The sequence below is a fragment of the Bos javanicus genome, chromosome 29, assembly GCF_032452875.1.
Source record: "Bos javanicus breed banteng chromosome 29, ARS-OSU_banteng_1.0, whole genome shotgun sequence".
NCBI classification, from domain to species: domain Eukaryota; kingdom Metazoa; phylum Chordata; class Mammalia; order Artiodactyla; family Bovidae; genus Bos; species Bos javanicus.
In genome coordinates, this window is record NC_083896.1 from 3,891,495 (window position 1) to 3,918,728 (window position 27,234).

The window sequence follows — 27,234 nt, forward strand, 5'->3', positions numbered from 1 at the left end:
TTTCCTCATGGCTCAGATGATAAAGAATCTTCCTGCAACATGGGAGACTGAGATTCAGTCCCCGGGTTGGGAAAATCTCTTGGAGAAGGGAATGGCTACTTACTTCAGCATTCTTACCTGGAGAATTCCATGGACAGAGGAGCCTGGTAGGCCAACAGTCCATGGGGTCACAAAGAGTCAGACATGAATTGGTATGTTACCCTTGGTTGAGGCTTTGTTTCTAGGAATTCAAAGCTATGACACACCTCTTTATTCATAAGTCTGCAAATACAATAGCAGTCTTCTCACTAACTGTCATTTATGCATTAATTTATTTATTCCATCACAAAATCCATTACTTATGTTATTTAAATGTGATGTGCACAATTGGAGATATAAAGGTGACCAAAATACGTTTTCATGCTTTATGGAAATTACAGTCTAGTAGCAGTGGCTCTACAAGTATCTGTATTAAAATTGTAGAGTAATAAATGCCTTGAAGTGAACTGTATATGAAGAGCAGAGTTTGAAGGTAACAGTTTTAGCCGGGAGATTACAGAAATCAAATACTCTGCTGGTGACATTTGTTCTGGGTCTTTTTGTTCAACTAAATGTGTCACTTTTGACTGAGTCAATGTGTGGATAAATAAAGTGATAGCTTAAATACCCTATAAGCTCTTTTCCATCACTGAAATGATTCACTATGTCAGAAAGTTTAAGAACTCAAAGATATTGTTACTTATAATGGGCTCAAAATCATTATATTTAGTTTAATATTTAAATAAATAGGTTTAGATATTCCCTTACATGAGAATATGATTGTTATAGAAAAAATAAGGAAATAAAAAAATGAATAACATTCATAATTCTACCAGTTTTAAACTGCTAAGTTAACATTTGAGATATTTTCACATGTATCCATTTGTTTTAATTGAATTATATTGGAGATAATTTTTTTGTCATCTTAGTATTATTCTGTGAATATTTTTCCATATCAGTAATGCTAGAGAAGCTTTCAAATGACTGCATAGCTAATGTGCTTAATCATTTCATTGTAGTATTGTGCCATTGTTTATCTAGCCAAAGCTTTTTTGTGGTCATTTATTTTGTTTCAACTTTTTTTTAATATCTTAAATTATTTTACATTAAGCATTCCAAGTCAGTGTAATCTTTCTGTATAATCTTAGTTACATCTTTACATAAATTTTTATAAGTACAATACTTATATTAAAGAACACAAGCATTGCTAAAATTTTTTTCAATTGTTGTTTAGTTAGCAGCCAAAAATATTATCTTAACATACAGGTTTACCAGTACTAGGAAATACTGCCACTGTTATAGGATATAAAATGGATTTTATAATTTAAAATGCATGACATTGATTGGGAGAAACTCGTGTCATCTGTAACCCAGAGATGGTAATAACTATTTCATATACTTTGTCAAGATTAAAAAATATTTTATAAGTAAATATGTGAATATTAATCTGATTTTTTAAAAAAGATAGCAAAAATAGAAAAGGTTAGATGAGGGAAAAGGACACAACCACAGATAAAATAGTTAAAAATTTATAAGAGAATAGCTTTGCATTTCAAAGATATTTTATTCCAAAATTTAGAAATGAATAATTTCTGAGCAAAACATAATTTTTTATTTTATATTTATTTTATTTATTTATTTATTAAATTTAAATTTATTTATTTTAATTAGAGGCTAATTACCTTACAATATTGTATTGGTTTTGCCATACATCAACATGAATCCACCACAGGTATAAAAGTTGACACAAAATTAGAAATCTGCAATGGAAACATCATAATAGATGAGATTGCAAAGTGATTAAAAATCTATTGTAAAAGGACAAGAGGATCAGAAAGGTTTATTAAATAGTTTCTCTTTTCCTTTAAATATTAATAGCAGATGGTATTCATATTTAGAAACTTTTCATTGAATCTATATATTGCTTGGAGAAGGAAATGGCAACCCACTCCAGTGTTCTTGCCTGGAGAATCCCAGGGACGGGGGAGCCTCCTGGGCTGACATCAATGGGGTCACACAGAGTCGGACATGACTGAAGTGACTTAGCAACATAGATTGCTTTGGATAGTATACTCATTTTCACTATATTGATTCTTCCGATCCATGAACATGGTATATTGCTCCATCTATTAAGTGTCCTCTTTGCTTTCTTTCATCAGTGTTTTATAGTTTTCTATATATAGGTCTTTAGTTTCTTTAGGTAGATATATTCCTAAGTATTTTATTCTTTTTGTTGCAAGGGTGAATGGAATTGTTTCCTTAATTTCTCTTTCAGTTTTCTCATTATTAGTGTATAAGAATGCAAGGGATTTCTGTGTGCTGATTTTATATCCTGCAACTTTACTATATTTGTTAATTAGCTCTAGTAATTTTCTGGTGGAGTCTTTAGGGTTTTCTATGTAGAGGATCATGTCATCTGCAAATGTGAGAGTTTTACTTCTTCTTTTCCAATTTGGATTCCTTTTATTTCTTTTTCTGCTCTGATTGCTGTGGCCAAAACTTCCAAAACTATGTTGAATAGTAGTGGTGAGAGTGAGCACACTTGTCTTGTTCCTGACTTTAGGGGAAATGCTTTCAATTTTTGACCATTGAGGATAATGTTTGCTGTGGGTTTGTCATATATAGCTTTTATTATGTTGAGGTATGTTCCTTATATTCCTGCTTTCTGGAGAATTTTTATCATAAATGGTTGTTGAATTTTATCAAAGGCTTTCTCTGCATCTATTGAGATAATCATATGGCTTTCATTTTTCAATTTGTTATTGTGGTGTATTACATTGATTGATTTGTGGATATTGAAGAATCCTTGCATCCCTGGGATAAAGCCCACTTGGTCAATCTATAGATTCAATGCAATCTCTATCAAGCTACCAATGGTATTTTTCACAGAGCTAGAACAAATAATATCACAATTTGTATGGAAATACAAAAAACCTCGAATAGCCATAGCAATCTTGAGAAAGAAGAATGGAACTGGAGGAATCAACCTGCCTAACTTCAGGCTCTATTACAAAGCCACAGTCATCAAGACAGTATGGTACTGGCACAAAGACAGAAATATAGATCAATGGAACAAAATAGAAAGCCCAGAGATAAACCCACGCACCTATGGACACCTTATCTTTGACAAAGGAGGCAAGAATATACAATGGATTAAAGACAATCTCTTTAACAAGTGGTGCTGGGAAAACTGGTCAACCACTTGTAAAAGAATGAAACTAGAACACTTTCTAACACCATACACAAAAATAAACTCAAAATGGATTAAAGATCTAAACATAAGACAAGAAACTATAAAACTCTCAGAGGAGAACATAGACAAAACACTCTCTGACATACATCACAGCAGGATCCTTTATGACCCAGCTCCCAGAATATTGGAAATAAAAGCAAAAATAAACAAATGGGATCTAATTAAAATTAAAAGCTTCTGCACAACAAAAGAAACTATAAGCAAGGTGGAAAGACAGCCTTCAGAATGGGAGAAAATAATTGCAAATGAAGCAACTGACAAACAACTAATCTCAAAAATATACAAGCAACTCCTACAGCTCAATTCCAGAAAAATACACGACAAAAATCAAAAAATGGGCCAAAGAATTAAATAGAAATTTCTTCAAAGAAGACATACAGATGGCTAACAAACACATGAAAAGATGCTCAACATCACTTATTATCAGAGAAATGCAAATCAAAACCACTATGAGGTACCATTTCATACCAGTCAGAATGGCTGCGATCCAAAAGTCTACAAATAATAAATGCTGGAGAGGATGTGGAGAAACTGTTGGTGGGAATGCAAACTAGTACAGCCACTATGGAGAACAGTGTGGAGATTCCTTAAAAAACTGGAAATAGAACTGCCATACGACCCAGCAATCCCACTGCTGGGCATACACACGTGTACCCCAATGTTCATCACAGTACTGTTTATAATAGCCAGGACATGGAAGCAACCTAGATGTCCATCAGCAAGCAGATGAATGGATAAGAAAGCTGTGGTACATATACACAATGGATTATTACTCAGCCATTAAAAAGAATACATTTGAATCAGTTCTAATGAGGTGGATGAAACTGGGGCCTATTATACAGAGTGAAGTAAGCCAGAAAAAAAAAACACCAATACAGTATACTAACATATATATATGGAATTTAGAAAGATGGTAATGACAACCCTGTATGAAAGACAGCAAAAGAGACACAGATGTATAGAACAGTCTTTTGGACTCTGTGGGAGAGGGAGGGTGGGATGATTTGGGAGAATAGCATTGAAACATGTGTAATATCATATAAGAAATGAATCGCCAGTCCAGGTTGAATGCAGGATACAGGAAGCTTGGGGCTGGTGCACTGGGATGACCCAGAGGGATGGTATAGGGAGGAAGGTGGGAGGGGCGTTCAGGATGGGGAACACGTGTACACCCGTGGTGGATGCATGTTGATGTATGGTAAAACCAATATAATATTGTAAAGAAAAATAATAATAATAATAAAAAACTTTTCAGGCCATAGAAACAAATGAAAAATTTCCAAGATCAGAATATTTTTAGAGATAACATTTGATTGGGAGTTCACATAAAAAGAAATCCATAGTATGTACTTGTATATACACACAGACAAAAGATGTAAATAAAATATTACAAGTTAAATCCCTCCATATTGTAATAAGAATAATATACTATAGCAATGTGGGTTTAGTGCCAGAAAAAATGATTCAATATCAGGAAGCCTAATGACATTGTTTATTATAATAACCAATTAGAGAAGAAAATAATTAGGTCATATGAATCAATGATGAAAAAGAATTTGATAAAATTTAGCAGATCTTTCTAATAACTCTATAAGTAAAATGGAAGCAATTACTAGAATATTATAATTACCATTTATCAAATTCCCCCAGTATGCACTGTAACAACGATGAAATGTTAAATCCAATCCAATAAGCAAAACTATAAGGAGATATCACAGCACCATTTAATAATATCCTAAGAATGTAATGAATCAAAAACATAAAAGCCGCTATAAACATTGTTAAAGGCATAGGGTGTTCATTTTTGTCAATGATATGATTGCATGTCTATAACACCAAGAAAGTTCTAGTAGCAAACTGCTAGCATTGATTTTTTAAATATGTAAGACAGCTAGATATGAATTCAATATTTGTATAGAAGTTCTCCTTATCAGAATATAAACAATTTATAAAACTTTTAGAGATGAATAAAATAAGGTTATGAACAAATTTTATGAGAATATACTATAAATTATTCTTAATAAAATAAAAGTATATCAACTATTGTAAGCATTGGCCATTTTATCATGTAGAAATTCTTTATATGATAAATATATCAATTGTATAGAAATAGGATATAAATTTATCTGCAGACGCAGTTGGAGCATTAACTGTTATGCAGAAGAATCATTGTTGAAAGGTAGTAAAGAAAATTTTGAAGAACATTAGTGCTGCTTTAATCAAATCAGCAGAAATAAGAGAGGGAATTCAGAAATAGATCAAAGGATATATTTCCCATTATAATTTTCATTTTCCTTATGAGTTGTGTATTTTCTATTGGATCATTGAGATTTTGATTTGCTTTTCTGTGAATTGCCTCTTTAAAACTGGGTCTTAATTACCTTCTTGATAATTTTCAAGAGTCTATATTTCTAACTGTTTTCTATAAGCTTTACTGCAGTTTTTTTAAGTTTTATTAAAAATGTATAAGAAAACAATACATTATATTATCTAAAATGAATAAAACTAAAAACAATTTCAATCCCTACTACTAGCAGGATGTGGGCAATATATTTGCTCACATTTACTCATATATTTGTCACATAAATGTAAATTATTTAAATTTATTAGAAAGTAAAGCTAATAAATAGCTAATAAAATTATATAGCTATAAAATAAATATATATATATAGCTAATAAAATAAATATATCCTTTAACAACAAATTCTCCTCTTTGGAGTCAATTGCACAAAGTAAATATTCCTAAGGATATAAACACAAGTATGTGCAACACCAAATGTCAAGGAAAACAAACTCAAAACAATACTTAGGGCATGATGTTGCTGCTGCTGCTGCTGCTAAGTCACTTCAGGTGTCCGACTCTGTGCGACCCCACAGACGGCAGCCCACCAGGCTCTGCTGTCCTTGGGATTCTCCAGGCAAGAACATTGGAGTGGGTTGCCATTTCCTTCTCCAATGCATGAAAGTGAAAAGTAAAAGTGAAGTCTCTCAGTCGTGTCCGACTCTTAGTGACCCCATGGAGTGCAGCCCACCAGGCTCCTCTGTCCATGGGATTTTCCAGGCAAGAGTACTGGAGAGGGGTGCCATTGCCTTCTCCACTTAGGGAATAATGAGTGCCTTTCAGCTGGTCAATTTCTGTATAAATTATGGGACACAGTAAAGAATATGGCACAATCTTTAGAAACAATGAATCTGAACTGTCCCAATTCATAATCAGGAATTTACATGAAGCATTCTTAATATTTTTTAAAAAAGCAGAATGGAATGTGCTTAAATTATTTTATTGTCATAAAATGCAAATGATAGGTATATTTCTAATGGATATAAATGTGCATAATTTCTGATAAGTGTATTTTGTAAGATAATATGATCCCAGAGGAAAATATGAAAGTGTATAAATTATGTTTTCAAGGGCTTTGGAAAAGTGGGAGAAATGAAAGAGGGAAGAAACATAATTAAAAGACTAACAACATGTATACTAAAACCTATGTAATGCATATAGGTATGTGTCTATGTAAACATCTATATACTTATGTATATCTAAAAAATTAAAATGAATCAGGGTAAAAACTGTTCTTGAAGTTTCCAATTTCCTCTAAAACAAACAAACAAAATGGACTTTTTGTAGCAGTATGAAGCTCCCTTATACTGTATTGTTTTGCTTATTGTACTTGCTTGCCCACACTAAATTTTCAATAAATTAAGATGAATGGTATAAGCAGAGATTGGCACACTAGGACTTGCTAGCAAAATCCAGACTATAGTCTCTTTTGCTTTTCTTTTTTAAAGACCCAGAGACAGAGACCAGTTTTTGTGTTTTTAAATGATTGTATTCTCTTGGAGATATATATATATATATATATATATATATATATATATATATATATGAATTTTATTATTGGCCCACAAGCCATAAAATATTTAATACCATTTCTTTCAGAAAATATTTCCCAACCTGATACAAAGGGCAAAGACTAAGGCAAGGTGTTTCCAGTAGGTGAGGTACATGGTCAATTGGTGGGCGAGAGTTTATCACAAGCTGTGACCATCTAAACACACACTGTGAATTGACATAAGAAAACTGACCTCTGAAGGACAGAACCTTAATTGGCCAATCACCATGAAAGTGATTTAATCCTGTCTTAGAAATGATTCCTTATTTTCATTAAACTTTTTGAATTAATGTCAATTTTGGGGAATTTCAACCGTAACTTCATGAAACACTTTCCTTGCTACTTTAACCATTCCAGAGTATATAAAAATGGAATGGCTACTACAATATTAATATTATATTGATACCAAATGCTGATAAAAATTGCATGCAAAAAACTAATATCGGAGACTTCTGTAAGTGTTACAGAATTTGAGATTACAATCTCAAATTAACCCCACCCCCATGGAATATTTATAAGTATCTTAAAAGTCGGATGTGACTGAGCAATTGAGCAACTCTAGGTGGGATTTATTCCACAAATGTAAAGATGATTGAAAATGAGAAAATACATCATTCTAAATCATTGCATTAATAATCAAAGGAGAAAAATGACAACTCAATGACGCCTAAAGGACATTTGATATTTAAAATCCATTCAGAATCTTGTTAATTAGAAATAAAATGATTCTGTGGCAACAAGGTAAAGAAAACCAACTGAAACCTAAAACATTATTTAAAGAAGAAACATTATATACACATATATAGATATAGATATAGATATAGATATAGATATAGATACTGCTGCTGCTGCTGCTGCTAAGTCGCTTCAGTCGTGTCCGACTCTGTGCGACCCCAGAGATGGCAGCCCACCAGGCTCACCCGTCCCTGGGGTTCTCCAGGTATATATATGTACCTTGAGTCAGTCAGCTCTGATGACCATCTTGAAATTGGTCATGTGGTTGTCTGATGAGCATCTTGATCTCTTTAAGTGCATTTAATCTTCAAGTCCAGGGTCAGTTTGTTTCCATTTCTTTGGGGACAGTTCTTAGAACTGTGGCAGCTTTTGTAATGGCTACAGCCTGATCATCATGTAGTTAACTTCTTTCTGGTGGAAGATAGTGGGGGTTTCAGTATCTATAAAATAGCTCAAAGGATATTAACTATATAGCCCTTGTATGTGCTCATGCACTTAGTCATGTCTGACTCTTTGTGACCCCATGAGCTGTAGCCCATCAGGCTCCTCTCTCCATGGAATTTTCCAGGCAAAAATAATACTGGAGTGGGTTGCCATTTCCTCCTTTAGGGGATTTCCTGACCCTGGGATTGAACCCACTACTCTCCGGTCTCCTGCATTGGCAGGCGGATTCTTTACCACTAGCAATACCTGGGAGCCCTTAGGGAAGAACTAAAAATCCCTGATTTTGTTTAATGACAAAAATATTGTTATTTTGTCCTGATTGATGACTTTTTTTTTGTTTCTCTTTTTTCTCATTTCTCTGCTTAAATTTATTCTTTGACTAAAGTTTTTCCAGAGACAGAAAGCAGCAGGACATGGAGGGGAAGGACCCTGGGATCCTGCTTCATTTCACTTCTACTGCATGAGTCAATAAAAATAAATAATTTAAAAATGTGTTACTTACATTTGCTTTTGTTGTTATTGTTGTGTGTCACTCTATGTCATTTCAAAACAATTGATGGAAATGTGACTATTAAGCTAAAACACATTTGCCCTTATGAAGTGAAAAATGACTTCCCCTCAACTTAATATCAAACAATTAAATTCTGTCAAAATACTGTGTAAAGTCATCCATTGCACCCAGTATTTTAAAAATTGGTTATCTCACATGACCAAATGACTGGCCTATATACTTGTACAATTTGACACAGACTCTGAAAATCTTCCCCATGTTATTCTGAACTGATTTGTCTTATAAAATTGGGATTGGTTTTGGTCTAAAAACAGAAAATTAAATGTTAGACTATTCCTGCTAACATTATGCATAGCATCCCTACAGAACACATTACCAAAATATAGCCACACCAAGAGATATAAGATATAGACCCTCTCTAACTGTCCAACGTCACTATAATTCAGTCAAGGTCTTCAGAAATCAAAAGGAACCTCCTAACTGAGAGTTATGGAACATGGGAATGACGGTTACTCTCCTGTAAGCTAGGCCTTTGTCACTTTACTGTGATCTTTAAATTCTTCCATGACAGAAATGCAAGTTCAGTCTTTGTTTCAGAGTCACACAGTCTGCCTAGAGTCAAAGCATAAGCTCATACTTTTAAGACTGCAGAGGCTGCTAACCACTTCATTTCACTAGTGAGCAGGGGGAAATATCACTAAACTGAACCAAAGGAAAGAGGACATTTAAAGAGGAAAGATTTGTTTCATAAGACCAAGATCCATGCTCCATGGACCCTATTCAGATGGAGGGTTGCAGCCAAGCAAAATGTGAGGGTTAGATGCTGTGCCCTTGATACCACTGAATCAGCAGGGCAGAGTGGCTGGCTGGCAAGTTTGAATTGTGCATGCTTCAGCACATTTGCAATGCCATTTACAAAATAAATGATTCCCTTGCCATCATGTGAACATTCAAGGCACGTTGGTCATTAATTCCCAGGTCAACCAAAATTAAGAGCGTAAATGGCATTGAGAAGTCTTTTGTCTTCTACCTTGCGGTGGTAATACAGGGCTTTGGGGAAATATTCTGTTAATGTTCCTTCTACCCGGTTTTATCCAGACATCCAAGCTCTTTCTTTAGTCTCAGTGTCTTTCTTAAGGTGTGCTTTTTTATTTGAATCCTGAACCAGAACATGCACATCACATGTATATTTTCACATTCCCAGGAGACTGCAAGTTCTATATTTTATATGTATGTTAGACTGATTGTCCCTTCAAATCCTGAACAGTTCAATGTCTTTTGTTCTCAGATTTTAATTTATATGCTTCAATATTTTTGTTATGACTAAATCTAATCAAACCCAGGAAATGCTCAATAACAAAGTTGTTTCACACACAGCTGAATCTTTTGAGAAGTCAAGTTATGAAATGTAAACTATGATTCTCATTTCCAGTGATGATTTATATGCAAAATAGTAAAAGCTGCAGTGTTAGAGGTTCGGTATCATAAGAGAAAATCAAAAATATATACCAAGATGTAAAATAGAGGCTGTTCAGAAAATAAAAAATGCATGGTTTGGGGAGGAGGACATTTGACCACTTAAATCCCCTCAAAAATCAAAACCTGCTGTCTACTTTCCTAAAGTAGATTTAAGAAGACTCTCAACATTTCTGTATAGTCTGTGTATGTGAGTCAAATACAAAAATGAATAATATTGGAATGGTAGAAACCATGTTTGTAATCCCATATGGTTTAAAAATTCACTTATTACTGTGATAATTAATGAAAACCAGGAGTATAAATTATTTTAAAAAGCACCCTTCCTTTTCAGTTTTGTAAATTATGTGCACACAAAACTAAATGTTTAAAAATTAACTGAAAAATAATCAATTATCAAGATATTCAAAAACATCTAGTAACAAAAATATCAAACAAATGCTTGGAATGAGAGTCAAAAAGTTATTTTTTTTTTTTTCCTTTTAAGAGAAAAGTCAAAAAGGGAATGTGCCTACTTAATGATTTTTTTTTAATAAGAAAATGATTTCAACATAACCATTACTCTTGGAACAGTAAAATGTTTTGTTACTGCTTTGCCAGTAATTCATCACATTATTTGAAAAAAAAAGCAAAACAAAACTTGTCCACCAAGAGTTCAGAACATGTGTGTGGAATACAAAGCATTCTCACATCCAACTGACTATCTCCATAGTGCATTATTCATATATTTGTATACCCGAGCTCACCATAAGGACATCTGTGAATATGCTTTGGCCACAATAACAAAGCATAAAGCAAAACATAAAATAGCAAACCGAAGCAATCCTAAAGGAAATCAACCCTGACTATTCATTTGAAGGACTGAAGCTGAAGCTGAAGCTCCAATATTTGACCACCTGACATCAAAAGCCAACTCATTACAAACGACCCTAATGCTGGGAAAGATTGAGAGTCGGAGGAGAAGGGTAAATTGAGGATGAGATGGTTGGATGGCATCACCAACTCAGTGGACATGAGTCTGAGCAAGCTCCAGGAGACAGTGAAGCACAGGGTATGCTGTAGTCCATGAGGTCACAAAGAATTAGATAAAACTTAGCAACTGAACAATAGCAAAGCACTGCAATGCCAAAACAATCATTTCTGATTTATACAATGAGTGGCCATAATGGTCAACAAAAGAGTCCAAAATGCAGTACTTGGATGCAATCTCAAAAACGACAGAATGAACTCTGTTAGTTTCCAAGGCAAACCATTCAATATCACAGTAATCCAAGTCTATGCCCCAACCAGTAACGCTAAAGAAGCTGAAGTTGAACGCTTCTATGAAGACCTACAAGACCTTTTAGAACAATCACCCAAAAAAGATGTCCTTTTCATTATAGGGGACTGGAATGCAAAAGTAGGAAGTCAAGAAATACCTGGAGTAACAGACAAATTTGGCCTTGGAATATGGAATGAAGCAGGGCAAAGACTGATAAGAGTTTTGCCAAGAATGCACTGGTCATAACAAACACCCTCTTCCAACAACACAAGAGAAGACTCTATACATGGACATCACCAGATGGTCAACATCGAAATCAGATTGATTATATTCTTTGCAGCCAAAGATGGAGAAGCTCTATACAGTCAGCAAAAACAAGACCAGGATCTGACTGTGGCTCAGACCATGAGCTCCTTATTGCCAAATTCAGACTTAAATTGAAGAAAGTAGGGAAAACCACTAGACCATTCAGGTATGACCTAAATCAAATCCCTTATGATTATACAGTGGAAGTGAAAATACATTTAAGGGCCTAGATCTGATAGATAGAGTGCCTGATGAACTATGGAATGAGGTTCGTGACATTGTGCAGGAGACAGGGATCAAGACCATCCCCATGGAAAAGAAATGCAAAAAAGCAAAATGGCTGTCTGGAGAGGCCTTACAAATAGCTGTGAAAAGAGGAGAAGTGAAAAGTGAAGGAGAAAAGGAAAGATATAAGCATCTGAATTCAGAGTTCCAAAGAATAGCAAGAAGAGATAAGAAAGCCTTCTTCAGCAATCAATGCAAAGAAATAGAAGAAAACAACAGAATGGGAAAGACTAGGGATCTCTTCAAGAAAATCAGAGATACCAAAGGAACATTTCATGCAAAGATGATCTTGATAAAGGACAGAAATGCTATGGACCTAACAGAAGCAGAAGATATTAAGAGGTGGCAAGAATACATGGAAGAACTGTACAAAAAAGATCTTCACGACCCAGATAATCACGATGGTGTGACCACTGACCTAGAGCCAGACATCCTGGAATGTGAAGTCAAGTGGGCCTTAGAAAGCATCACTACAAACAAAGCTAGTGGAGGTGATGGAATTCCAGTTGAACTATTCCAAATCCTGAAAGATGATGCTATGAAAGTGCTGCACTCAATATGCCAGAAATTTGGAAAACTCAGCAGTGGCCACAGGACTGGAAAATGTCAGTTTTCATTCCAATACCAAACAAAGGCAATGCCAAAGAATGCTCAAACTACCACACAATTGCACTCATCTCACACGCTAGTAAAGTAATGCTGAAAATTCTCCAAGACAGGCTTCAGCAATATGTGAACCGTGAACTTCCTGATGTTCAAGCTGGTTTTAGAAAAGGCAGAGGAACCAGAGATCCAATTGCCAACATCTACTGGATCATGGAAAAAGCAAGAGAGTTCCAGAAAAACATCTATTTCTGCTTTATTGACTATGCCAAAGCCTTTGACTGTGTGGATCACAATAAACTGTGGAAAATTCTGAAAGAGATGGGAATACCAGACCACCTGATCTACCTCTTGAGAAATTTGTATGCAGGTCAGGAAGCAACAGTTAGAACTGGACATGGAACAACAGACTGGTTCCAAATAGGAAAAGGAGTTCATCAAGGCTGTATATTGTCACCCTGTTTATTTAACTTCTATGCAGAGTACATCATGAGAAACGCTGGACTGGAAGAAACACAAGCTGGAATCAAGATTGCTGGGAGAAATATCAATCACCTCAGATATGCAGATGACACCACCCTTATGGCAGATAGTGAAGAGGAACTCAAAAGCCTCTTGATGAAAGTGAAAGTGGAGAGTGGAAAAGTTGGCTTAAAGCTCAACATTCAGAAAATGAAGATCATGGCATCCGGTCCCACCACTTCATGGGAAATAGATGGGGAAACAGTGGAAACAGTGTCAGACTTTATTTTTCTGGGCTCCAAAATCACTGCAGATGGTGACTGCAGCCATGAAATTAAAAGACACTTACTCCTTGGAAGGAAAGTTATGACCAATCTAAGATAGCATATTCAAAAGCAGAGACATTACTTTGCCAACAAAGGTCCGTCTAGTCAAGGCTATGGTTTTTCCTGTGGTCATGTATGGATGTGAGAGTTGGACTGTGAAGAAGGCTGAGCGCTGAAGAATTGATGCTTTTGAACTGTGGTGTTGGAGAAGACTCTTGAGAGTCCCTTGGACTGCAAGGAGATCCAACCAGTCCATTCTGAAGGAGATCAGCCCTGGGATTTCTTTGGAAGGAATGATACTAAAGCTGAAACTCCAGTACTTTGGCCATGTCTTGTGAAGAGTTGACTCATTGGAAAAGACTCTGATGCTGGGAGGAATTGGGGGCAGGAGGAGAAGGGGACGACAGAGGATGAGATGGCTGGATGGCATCCCTGACTCGATGGACGTGAGTCTCAGTGAACTCTGGGAGTTGGTGATGGACAGGGAGGCCTGGGGTGCTGTGATTCATGGGGTCACAAAGAGTTGGACACGACTGAGCGACTGATCTGACCTGATCTGATCTGATCTATGTCCTTTGTTAAAGGGAGGAAAAATTTTGGTAGTACACAGACAAAAAATAAAAGGTCATTTAACCGACATAGTCAGTCAGGCTGTTTTATTTTACATAGACACTGACAAAAGTATACAACTAAAAAACTTGCCCAAAATAACAATATAAGTCAGTTAATAGGTTTAATAATCAGAAATCAGAGAAAAAAGATGCTTGGTTATTCTTTATTATGGCATAGAAGTGAAGAAAATATTATGGAACAATTACTATAATTGACAGAAGAGTATCCTAACAAGTTCATATATATTATCTGTATTGAATTAAAAAGGATGATCTCATATTTCTAACATCCAGCAGTTTTAAGTGAAGATTATATATACATATATATGATTTTTTCAGACATATATATAATTAATTTCTTAATGGGTTTCATAGCATGTAGACATATTATCTTTCTATAAATTTTGTGATAGCATGTAGATATATTCTGCAGTGGTAAGAAATCCTGTTTTTCCTCTCAGTTCAATATTACAAAATCCCTTTGTTTTGTTAGTAATTTAGGATGCACTAATATTTGATCTCCCTATTATTCCTATTAAACAGATGGTGATTTTTTACCTTCTTTATGATATACCCAAGATAGTTCCATAGAACTTTCCCTTCTTTCTGTCTGATATATTACATATTGCCACTAGTTCTCTGGCTCTTCCACAATCAAGTTTACAGGAACAACTAAACTCAGATTTCCCCATTTATGATCCTGTTTGTGGTCTAGTCAGTAGTAAACATCAGCATAACCAAACGCCTGTTGACAAATCGATGAGTTTCCACAGTACCTACTCAGATAAGCCAAAGTGTAGCAACTTTTGCTGAATGATAGAACTCAATGTAAAATGGTAAAATTGTACTTGAGTACATTTTATTTGGATTTATCTATTTAGAGATTTGAAACAATAGCATCTAAATGGCAGATAAACAATCTCTGATGCTATATAAAAGACATCTTTTTTTCTAATTTGATGTTGAGATCACAGACTCGTAAGCAGCAGGGACACAGTGATATTCAATTATTTAGCAAACACTTATTGGACAACTATTCTGTTTTAAATGCTGGAATTATGAAAGTGAACAGTAAAAGCATGAACTCTTTTTCTAACAGAGTTTAAAACTTGGTTGAGGGACAGAGAAAAACAAGTTAAAAAATTACTTTTTTTAAGAGGAAGAAGTTGTGGTATGTGATAAAATAGAAAATAAATGTGGGTTGAGGTAGATATTAACAGAAGGAGAGAGAGAGTTGCTTTGAGAAAGGCTTTAAGAAAAAGAGAAAGCCTGTTTATGCTGAGCTATAAAAATTGAGGAGACAATCCTTTGAGGATTAGAGAACAAGCGTTCCAAGCAGAGAAGTTAGCATGAGTTAGTGATTTGGAAAGGCAAAAAGTGAAACATTACATTGACTACAACGCAGACACAAATGTCTATTTACTGTAACATTTCATCTCAAATTATCCTCCCCTGCCCCTCCCCCTTAAGTGTACTCTGACTTACCATTTTGGAACTCAAAGAGAAGGTTACTATACTCATTGAGGAAAGGAATTCCTGGAGATGAGTTATGACTTAATATATTGACATAGGAAAATGGTTCATATTTTCTCTAAGCAGACGTTGCTTAGATGTTCATGGCTCAGATAATCATGTCACAGTTTCATTTTTAATTTTCATTGTAATGAAATTTTTCCTTGTGATTAACTTAAATTCTCATACCATGTATTTTTCTGCTCTATTTGTCATTTTTTATAGAAAGAGAAAATTAAAGTTGAACATTTCTCAGTGAATTTTCATTAAAATATAATGATATGTTTTGTTTTTCCTTTATACTTTTCTTCCTGTATCAGGCAATGTTAAGCCAGAGAACCATAACCATTAGGAGATATAGTCAGAGATGTATTGCAAAGGGTGGATGTACATGATTGTGGGGCTGGTTAAGAGAGTCCAGATACATAGAGCTAGTTGTCAAGAAGGGCAGGCTGGAGCTTTGGAACGTGGATGGAAGATGCTGTTCATAGGCAAAAGGTACTCTTTCAGGGAAGCCTCCAGATGATTGAATCAGGTCCACTCACATTATATAGAGTAATCTCCTTTATTTGAAGTACACTGAATATGAACTTTAGTTGCATAACAAATGTTTTCATAATGACTCCTAGATTTGTGTTTGATTGAAAAGCTAGAAACTGTAGACTCACCAAGTGGACCGATACAATTGACCACCACGCTGCCATTTCCTACTCTTCCTTGTCATCTCTTTCCTTAGTAAAATACTGAGTTCAGGAGGTATTGGTTGGATCTCGGGAAGATATTGGTCCATATGTAAAGGTGGAGCTGAACAGCTGCAGGAGACTGGCTTGAGGAATCAGAGCCCAGTTAGAGAAAGAAAGCAGTGCTTGCAAGGGGTGGCGGTAGCAGCGATTCAGAGGATTATCAGAGTCAAAGCTGAGCAAAGAAACGTTTGGGCAAGAGGGTGGCCCAGGATTGAAGGGGAGGCCTGTATGGGGTAACAAATCCACAGTGGAGAGAAAGATAACAGTGATGGTCTAGTATGAGATATCAAAGCCTCAGAGAAAAGATGAGTATGTTCACACGGTGGGGGACTAGTGGTAGAGGTGGCCGCACAAGGGTTTTTATTTATTTTTTGTATATATATATGAATGGGATGATGCATATACATATGTATATATGCATATGTTCCCAAGCTTCATCCTCATAGTTGGCCTGGGAACAGAATTATCCCAGTACCAATAAATACACCTGGAGCCCAGATCTTGGCTTTGAGTTTCATTCTCCACCCACAGAAACCATAGTTTCTTGGGGAAATAGCTGACTCTGGGACTGGGGAAGGATAAGTCTGAAATAAACCCGAAATATCTTATTGTTCTAAAAAGTAAGGAAGTGCTTAAAGAATGAAAAGAACCCTTCTCCAGGGTTCCCACTGGGTAAATTTGAGAAAATCCAGGCATCAAAATAAATAATATAGTAGTGGATTATTATTTATAGAATAAAATGAGTTTCTACTTATATTAATATATAAATTTAAAGTTGATAAAGAGCAGGATATTTTTCATAGGCTCAAACTATCTCCATCCAAGATACTTATTAATAACAAAGGGGAGAAATGAGTAATTTAACACTGGAGAATTTCAGGAGACACTATCTTAATTAAATGATCAAAGTCAACATCACCAGTAAAGGGAGGAATAAAAATCATATGTCCCCTGAGATAATGCAATAAGAGCAGCATCACTTCTTTCATATTTCCCCTGTATTTAATTATGAGAACACATCAGACAAGCACAAACTGAAAGACATTCCACAAAATAGTTGATCTATAATTCAGGACCATATTCATCTAACTCTTCCAGGAATTGAGAAGAATGTGTGTGTGTGTGTGTGTGTGTGTGTGTGTGTGTTGTGCTCAGTCAGTTAGTCATGTCCGACTCTTTCTGACTGCCTGGACTATAGCCCACCAGGCCCCTTTGTCCATCAAACTTCCCAGGTTAGAATACTGAAATGGGTTTCCATTTTCTACTCTAGGGGATCTTCAGGACCCAGGGACTGAAACTGTGTCTCTTGCATCTCCTGCATTGGCGGGCGAATTCTTTACCATTATGCCACCTGGGAAGCCCCTTGAATACAGGGAGAATATTTTTTATTCTTATTAGATAGAGACTTGGTGATTATAGAAATAAGATTTGCAAGTACTTCTAGTTAAGGAGGAGTTGGGCAATTGCACATCTATTCAGTTCTTTGAAAAGGTAGGTAACCAATGATTATTATTCTTAAGTTTTATTTTTGGTGTATCCTATGAAACAGTGCTTTTCAAACATTACTGGACATACGAACCACCCAAAGATCTTAGTGAAACATTATTTCTGATTCTGCAGATTTAAGATGTAGCCTGGGGTTTTGAATTTTAATAAGCTTCCAGGTAATGCTAATGCATCTGACCCACAGAGCATACTTTGAATCATGAGGTTCTTCTCTAGCATAAGGCATGGGTAGGGTAGGATCATAATATAAATGGTACTGGTCTTGTATAAATGTCACTATTAGAATTTGCTTAAACATATCATAAATGGAAATAAGGGTTTGTTTTTAATTCCTTAAGAAAATTACAGGTTCTTGATGTATATAAGTTGTATGCAGACACTCAAAGTTGCTACGACAGGTGCACACATGCATTTAAATGTCAGTAAAATGAATCTCTTTTAACGGCTGGTCAAAGTTCCCAATCCACTCTTCCTTTCTCAGCAAATTTAATCTGGTGATCTCCAGTTGGCTAGATGCATTATGGTTTGTGTTTTGTCTGCCCCTGAAACAGCAGAAATAGGCCTCTGCCAGAGAGGGCTATTACATTAAATGGACAATTAATGTGATTCCCTGTGCCAGCTCATGTGGAGTTTAGCCAAAAGGCTAAATAAAGTGACCCAGACTAAACATTAATGCAAAATGGAAGTGACGTGGAGACAAAGTCCTAGGAAATTTGTTATCTGAAAAAGAACTGTACTGCGTTCAAGGAATAGCTTCTCCCTTTAATCTTTGCAACTAACAATTATAAGCAGCTGGCAACAGATGGGCCTTCTAAGAGGCCAAAGTGCTTTGATCTAAAGAAATAAATCTTTGAATGTGAGCTCTCCATAAAAGTCTTATTCTCCAGAGGTATTGGTTTACATGCCATGCACCTGTTTTCCCAGAATCTTCCTTAAGAAATAAATTCCCTGCTCTTATTATAGACTATCTCTGCCCCAGATATGTCATAATCTATTGGGTATCCAAGTTATTAAATCAATTTAAGTCACTAAAGACTATTTATAAGCAATACACACACACATGCACATGCTCGCACGCACGTGCGCACACACATACACACGCACACACACACACACATGCACCTAAGTGCGAATAAATGCAAAGAAACATAGTAAGTTTCTAATCAAAATGAAGGCAAATACAATGATCAAATCAAAACTATTTTAAAAATCCAGGCTTTCCACCAAGCCAGACATAGTTCTTAGACTAACCATTTGGAAAAACATCACATAGGCTTCCTAATAGTTTAACCAAAAAAGGTTTTATTAGAAAGTATATTATCCACAAGGAGAATAAAACAGGTGGGAAAACATATCTAGATAAAAAGGAAATAGGAGAAAAAAATGGCAACAAATCTATGCAATTAGCAAGGATAAGAGCAATTTTATTAAGCAAGACACAGCCAGGGGTAGGACAGAGTAATAACATGTTTCCTGTAAAAATTTAGTACTTCATACATTCTTTTTATCTTTAACTCCATTCTTTAGGTCTAGTATTATTCTAGCTTTTGCTTTAATAAGACTCTTCTTGTTAGAAATAAATACATTTATTCTAAATAAATCTAGAATTTAGGAAAAAGACTATTTTGAGTATATGAAGTTCTTGATGTATCTAGTTCAGTTTATCTCCAAAGACCACAAAGATTTGTGTCTAAGAAGTACACATGAATATAATATAGAATCATCTGTGTTTATAATATAGAATAAATATAGAATATATAATATAGAATCATCTGTGTTTCTCTGATGTCAAAGTCTGTAACATAGAATAGTCAGGAGATAGCAGTCAGTATGCATGTATGGATGGCTGGTCCCTTCGCTGTTCACCTGAAACCTTCACAACATTGTTAATCAGCTATGAAAGAGATGGTGTTAGTTGCTCAGTCCTGTCTGACTTTGCGACCCCCATGGACTGTAGCCCACCAGGCTCCTCTGTCCATGGGATTCTCCAGGCAAGAATACTGGAGTAGGTTGCCATTCCCTTCTTCAGGGGATCTTCCCGAACCCATTGATCCAATCTGGATCTCCCAGATTGCAGGCAGATTCTTTACCATATGAGCCATCAGGGAAGCCCCGATGGTTATAGTTAATCGTCTATACCTCAATACAAAATAAAAAGTTTTTTTTTAAGATAGCTAGATATATCTTAGTCAGCTAACACTGTCTCAACTTTTTGCTCTGAGTTGTACAGTGACATATGACCGAGAGCAATAAATATCTAAAAAAAAAAAGATACTATTTCTTGGGACAAGGGAATTAAAGGGTCATAGAGTCCCATGTTCTCAAGTGCTTCTTTCTTTCACCACCAAGGTCTTCTTGAGGGAACTTCCGACTCTGTTCAGACCCAGGAAGTCCGAATCTGGAATTTGGAGGTGTCAAGTCCTGGAGCACTCAGGCTGGTACATGATGAAATCGGTGGAGCTTTCCAGGCAAGGATTTAATCTGGGAAATCTCAAACTGAGTATTTCCTTTTGCAACTATTTCCTGGGTATCTGGCCCCCAGCAGGTCTGTGTGTGAATGACGCCACCATCTTCTCTTGTCAGCCTATTATGAAAGTGGGTTTATCACCTTCCACTTTCTTCACCTCTTCTAGCCAGTCGTGTATTCCACAACTGATCATTTTTCTACCCTAAGGGAGTGCTCCTAAATATTTTCCCAATGGAAAAACACTGTGTATATATGAATGTATACAAATATATTGCAAATGTTATGTCACATATGTCATATATGTCATATATGTCACAGATATACACATGTCACAGATAACTTATAAATAATCCTAACGTCTACACTACTTTATTGAAATTCCATATAGCCAATCAGATCTCATAGATGTATTAGTTGATTTTTGCCCATGTTTTGTGTACAGAGCCAATCGATGGTTGAAGGTGAAGAAAATGGATGACCAATTTTGTTTCCTACAGAGACATCAGTTCATGATTTTATTTGTATCAATAACTAAGACAAACTTGAAGCAACCAAGATGGACATGGTAACTTAACTCAGTATATACAGCAGGTGATATATTTGCTGAATTAGAAAACAGTTTTTGAATACGGACAGAATATTCACTTAATTTTTTGCACTATTTAAAATGTAATGGTACAGATATGATACACTTTTATGCCGAGCCTGAATTGTTCTCTTTTCTTAGCAGTTTCTTAAGTTTAAAAAATAGTAAAACATCAAACCTGGACTGGCGATTCTTTTCTTAAATGATATTATACATGTTTTAATGCCATTGAGGGATGGGATGGGGAGGAAGATGGAAGGGGGGTTCAGGATGGGGAACACATGTATACCCGTGGCAGATGCATGTTGATGTATGGCAAAACCAATACAATATTGTAAAGTAAAAAAAATAATAATAATAAAATTTTTTTTAAAAAATTCAAGGTGAAAAAAAAATTCTTTAAGACTTTATTAAGTCTTTAAATAGCTAGAATAAATTTTAACATATATTATTTTGCTCATAGAAATGCCAGAATAAAATGATCAGATAGCTCTTAAAAAAAAAAAGGCAAAACAGTGTATCAAGGTGAATTTACAACATTTTCAGGTTTCTGTGGGATAAATACTACTGCCACACCTGGTGCCAAGCTACTGATGTGATATCACTGAATGCAACATTGGAAGGATGTGAACAGTTGCAGAGTCACACAGCACTTCTGCCATGTGGATACAGTAGATGTAAGTAGTCTAGAGAACACAAAAATAATAAAATGAAATAAAATAGTAAATAATGGGTTTGGGGGATCTGTTACCTTTGTTTCTAATATAGTATAGTTTACATAATTTTATAATTTGGGCTTTATTAAAAGTGGTGTGTAACAACCGTTTTGTACAATTCTTGAGAAATTAATATAAGTCCTTATGAGCCAGTGGGAGATGTGTCCAGCACACTGGTGCATTATCTACCCTCCACCAAACCCTAGTTACCCCTATATTGCCTAGTCTATGCCCAGTGCTTCATTTCCTGGGCTTTTATGGCAACATAGGAACTGACTTAACTGTGACCTACTCTTGACTCCCTTTGAAGCTGGAAGGAGCTTGTGCAAGTTTTTATATGACACTTTCCTGCTTAAATTCGTGTAATAGTTCCCTTTGGCTCAGACAGTAAAGAATCTGCCTGCAACACAGGAGACATGGGTTCTATCCCCAGGTTGGGAAGATCCCCTGGAGAAGAGAATGGCAACCCACTCCAGTATTCTTGCCTGGAGAATCCAATGGACAGGGGAGCCTGATGGGCTACAGTCCTTGGGGTCGCACAGAGTTGGACACGATTGAGCAACTGACACTTTCACTTCACTTTACTTTTTATTTTGAAGATGAAATTTTGTTGTTAGGTATACCTTCAAGTTCTGAAAACTATGTATCTCTCAATTTCACCTCTCAAACACTACCAGATGGATTGTAATGTTCTAGACAAAATAATGGAGGTGAGTTTGAGTGAACTCCGGGAGTTGGTGATGGACAGGGAGGCCTGGCATGCTGCAATTCATGGGGTCGCAAAGAGTCGGACATGACTGAGCGACTGAACTGAACTGAGACAAAATAAAGCAAATAAACACAAAACACCCACACACTTACTATCTCCTGGACACTTCACCCTTCCTCACAAATACTTTTTATTTCATTACCTTTTGTCTGCCTACATCTTCATTCCTCTGAAATGTACTAAAATACTTAAATTCTTGTCTTTGAACCCACTTGACCTACCTTGACTGAGCCAGGTAGACCTTCCTTGTTTTATATCCATGAACAGTCTGTTCACATCTGCAGTCAAAATTTTAATAGAAGATGTATTTGACTATATCCTTAAATAGCTTGAGAGGGACTTGTGTAGAAGCAAATTGACATTACTTTCCTTCAGTGTGCAGGACACTGCTCTAAGCACTTTCCATATTTATCTCATTTGCCTAAAGGGACAATTAATATTTTACACATTAGGAAGCAGAAGCTCATGAAGCATATATACACAGTCCAAGGTCACAAGACTCACAAATGGTGAGCTCAGAATAAAATGCAGAGAAGCATAAAGACAGAGTTTCTTCCTGCAACATAACCTGCTTCCTTATCCATCTCCAGATTCCAGGAACCTGGCACGGTACCCACAATGCTCAGTAACAGTGAAGAATTTCATCCCAAAATTCAGTGGTTCTCAAGTGTGTTCCCTACAGATGAGTGTTACTGGAAGAACTGATTAAACTGAATATTCACATGCCTCTTGCCACACCTGCAGAATTAGATTCTACATGCACCAAAAATATTGAGAAACTCTGGCTTAATTGTGTGTGTGTTTGACTAGCTTTAGAAATTATCTGATATTCTTTCATCCTCTAATTCACTGCAGTCTGGTACCCAGTGGCACAGAATTACACAGTACTTCTGCCATACAGTGGACGGAAGCAGCCTCAAGAACAGTGTGAAGCTCCTCCTTCCTTCTCTGTGAAGAGTCAGCGAATCACAGGATTTCTAACACAAGATCTAACAGCTTTGTTAGCATCCCCCTGAGCCCACACACTGGCCTCCCGCCAACCCTGAGATGCCCTGTGATAAAGCCAGTTGGAGTTGACTGTGTTCATCAATTCCTGACTCCATGTTCATTGTCTTCACATTATTAGCTTGAAATGAGTTTTGGTGGGATAAATACACCAAATACACCATGGAAATTGGCAAAGGCTACAGATCGGTCCACCCTCCCCTCTCCCCAAGAGCCGGTCTCGATATATTTACCAGCATGCTATTGGATCACAAACTGAGTACCCGTGGTCACTGTGAAACAATCTTGTTTCAGAGATTGGTGACAGTGTCTCTCTTAGATTTCCTCCAAGTCAGTTGCCAGAAACCTCTTTTTCAAAAATATTACCTTTACAATTTTCCTAGCTCAGTCAATATTCATTTCCTCGTGCTATATGCTTTTTTTCCCCCATCTTTACATTCTCAGCAGCAGTCTGCTGCTGTTTTTGGATTCATGATGGCCGTTTATATTACCTTCCCATTAAGAAGCATGTGTTTGTTGAAATCAGTGTCATTTTTTTTCTCTTTGAAGTTGACCTTGTAATATCATCCCATAATCTGAATATTATTTCCTATCTTATTATTCACTGATCTTAAGATTTCACTGAACAACTAATCCATGTGGTATTACTTTTTGCCACTTCATTATAGTCAAATTTAAAAGTAAGATTATAGGAGGCAGAAACACTAACTCCATGCAGTATTTACTCTTGTCTCTCCATTGTCAAATTTTAACTTCATTTCAAGTCGAAATTATAGTGAACTAAATAGCTTGTTTTAAAGTCATAAAATGTATTTCCCCCTTTGGACAGAAATATTTTAGCTCATTAAAAATGAAATTGTGAATTTGAATTCTCTAACCTAGAAAAGAGAAGTCTCATTTTACAAAGTAAACTGGGTATAAATTCAATCTATAGAGCTAAAAACAATATTTCAGGAGATACTCTTGCCAAATATTCCACTGGTTACAAAGAGTGGTTTAAATTTCCTTTCTTTGTCTGTTATTCGAATGGTTTAGATTTTTTGATTGCATAAAGCAGATATTAACTTGAGACAACTGTATTTAAAAGAGGATAACTTATTATAAGGATACAGAGATTTTCACAGCAGATAAGTCAAGAAATTTTAGAAAATGCAGTTAGTTTGCTTTGTTGTTTGCTTTTTTAGTTGCTCAGTCGAGTTAGACTCTGGGGGGCCCGTAAAATATAGCTCTCCAGGTTCCTCTGTCCGTGTGATTTTCCAGGCAAGATTACTGGAGAGGGTTGTCATTTCCTTCTCCAGGGAATCTTCCCAATCCAGGGATTGAACCCACGTCTGATGAATTGTCAGACAGATTCTTCACCACGGAAGTCACCCAGAAAGCCCTTGCCTACATTCAACGGATTAAACTCAGAAGTGGGATGCTAAATGAAAATCCGGAAGAATTCTTTTTCTACTTCTCCTTTCTCTTCCTCTCAGATACCCTTACTGTCTCTCTGTAGACCAGCTTTTCTGCTACTCAGCTCCCACTTTCAGTGATTAGTTCTTCACAACTCCTGCAAAATTTCCTCTGCTCTAGACACAAGCCCAGCCTGAGACTGAAAACTTTAGTCTCAATTCCAAATTTTCTGTGAAAGGACCCTGACTCCTTTTATACCTAGTAGCTAATTATATAATACAAGCATAACTACAGGGGACAGTGTTTGCTTTCTGGACTGCATGATGGATTACTACAAATTTAGAGGCTTATTAATACAGTAATGAGTATTTATCATCTAATAGTTTCTGTGGATTGGGATTTAAAGCATAGCTTAATTGGGTTCTCACAAGGCTGTAATCAAGGTGTTGTCTGGACTGCATTCTTTTTGCCTTTTTTCCTCTTTTCCTTATTTTTGTTTTTATTGAATTATAGGTGATTTATAGTGTTGTGCTAGTTTCAGGCATACAGAAAAGTGATCCAGTTTTATAAATACATAGTGGTGGTTTAGTTGCTAAGTCATGTCTGGCTCTTGTTACCCCATGGACTGTAACCTGCCAGGCTCTTCTGTCCCTGGGATTCTCCCAGTGAAAATATAATTACAGACAAAGAGACAAAACCCAAATTAAAGCGAAGGAAATTGCCTAGGATAGCAGTCTCCATTGGGAGACTGGAGTATCTGGAGTATTAAAACATCCTTGAGAATATAAGAACAAAAGTATTTCATTTATCAGTACATTGAATAAGAGTCACTATTAAAGGTAGTTGGAAGATGCTTTGATGTAAGTCACTGAGAGTAGGAAGATAACACCTCTGAGAGGAGTGTTATTTAGGCCAAACTGCATCAGAACGGGATGAACTCTGGTACTCTGAGCAGAGCACACTAAACAGGTGCTGGATCACTGTAAATGACGGAGGGGAGGCCGTGCGCCCCACAAGCATTCTCCATCAGGCTCTCACTCTGTACCATGCGGGTCCTCTCCTGGAAATAAAACTACTGCAGTATTAATTTGATGTTTGGTTTCATGTTACCTTTTCTTCTCAAAACAGCCGTAGCCTCACTTACATATGATGCAGGCATGTGTGCTCACTCACTCAGTCGTGTCCAATTCTTGTGACCCCGTGGACTGTAGCCAGCCAGCCTCCTCTGTCCATGGAATTTGCCAGGCAAGAATCCTGGAGTGAGTAGCCATTTCCTACTCCAGGGGATCTTCCTGACCCAGGGGTCAAACTCATGTCTCTTGTGTCTCCTGCATCTCCTACTTTGGCAGGCAGATTCTTTACCACTGAGCCACCTGGGAAGTCTCAAAAGCTTTATAGCACTGCTACTATTACATATAGTAATAGTAATTACATATTACTACTGCAATTACATATTAATAATAATTACATATTTCCTCTGTAATTGCATAGTACTGTAATATTACATATTACTACTAGGGGAAATAATATGATAAGAACAACAATAATTTAAAAAGGATTCTTTTCCTCACTACCTCTCATAATATCCTTCCTGCCTGGGAACTTTTCTGGTTTTAATCCCCAAATCTTGTGCCTAGAAACCTTTCGGTACCTGGCTAACCAGGAATATTCATTACTCTAACTTAAACAAAAGTACCTTCTCATGGTAGCTAGACGGAGAAGGCAATGGCACCCCACTCCAGTACTCTTGCCTGGAAAATCCCATGGATGGAGGAGCCTGGTAGGCTGCAGTCCATGGGGTTGCTAAGAGTCGGACATGACTGAACGACTTCACTTTCACTTTTCACTTTCATGCATTGAAGAAGGAAATGGCAACCCACTCCAGTGTTCTTGCCTGGAGAATCCCAGGGACAGGGGAGACTGGTGGGCTGCCGTCTATGGGGTCGCACAGAGTCGGACACGACTGAAGTGACTTAGCAGCAGCAGCAGCAGCAGCAGCAGCGTATACCAACAATACCTCAAAAGTCTTTCTATATGTACATTACCATCATGGAATTAGGTTTTATATAATTATAACCAGGCATGGCATCCAGTCCCATCACTTCAGGGCAAATAGATGGGGAAACAGTGGAAACAGTGGCTGACTTTATTTTTCTGGGCTCCAAAATCACTTCAGATGGTGATTGCAGCCATGAAATTAAAAGATGCTTACTCCTTAGAAGGAAAGTTATGACCAACCTAGACAGAAAATTAAAAAGCAGAAACATTACTTTGCCAACAAAAGTCCATCTAGTCAAGGCTATGGTTTTTCCAGTAGTTATGTATGTATGTGAGAGTTGGACTATAAAGAA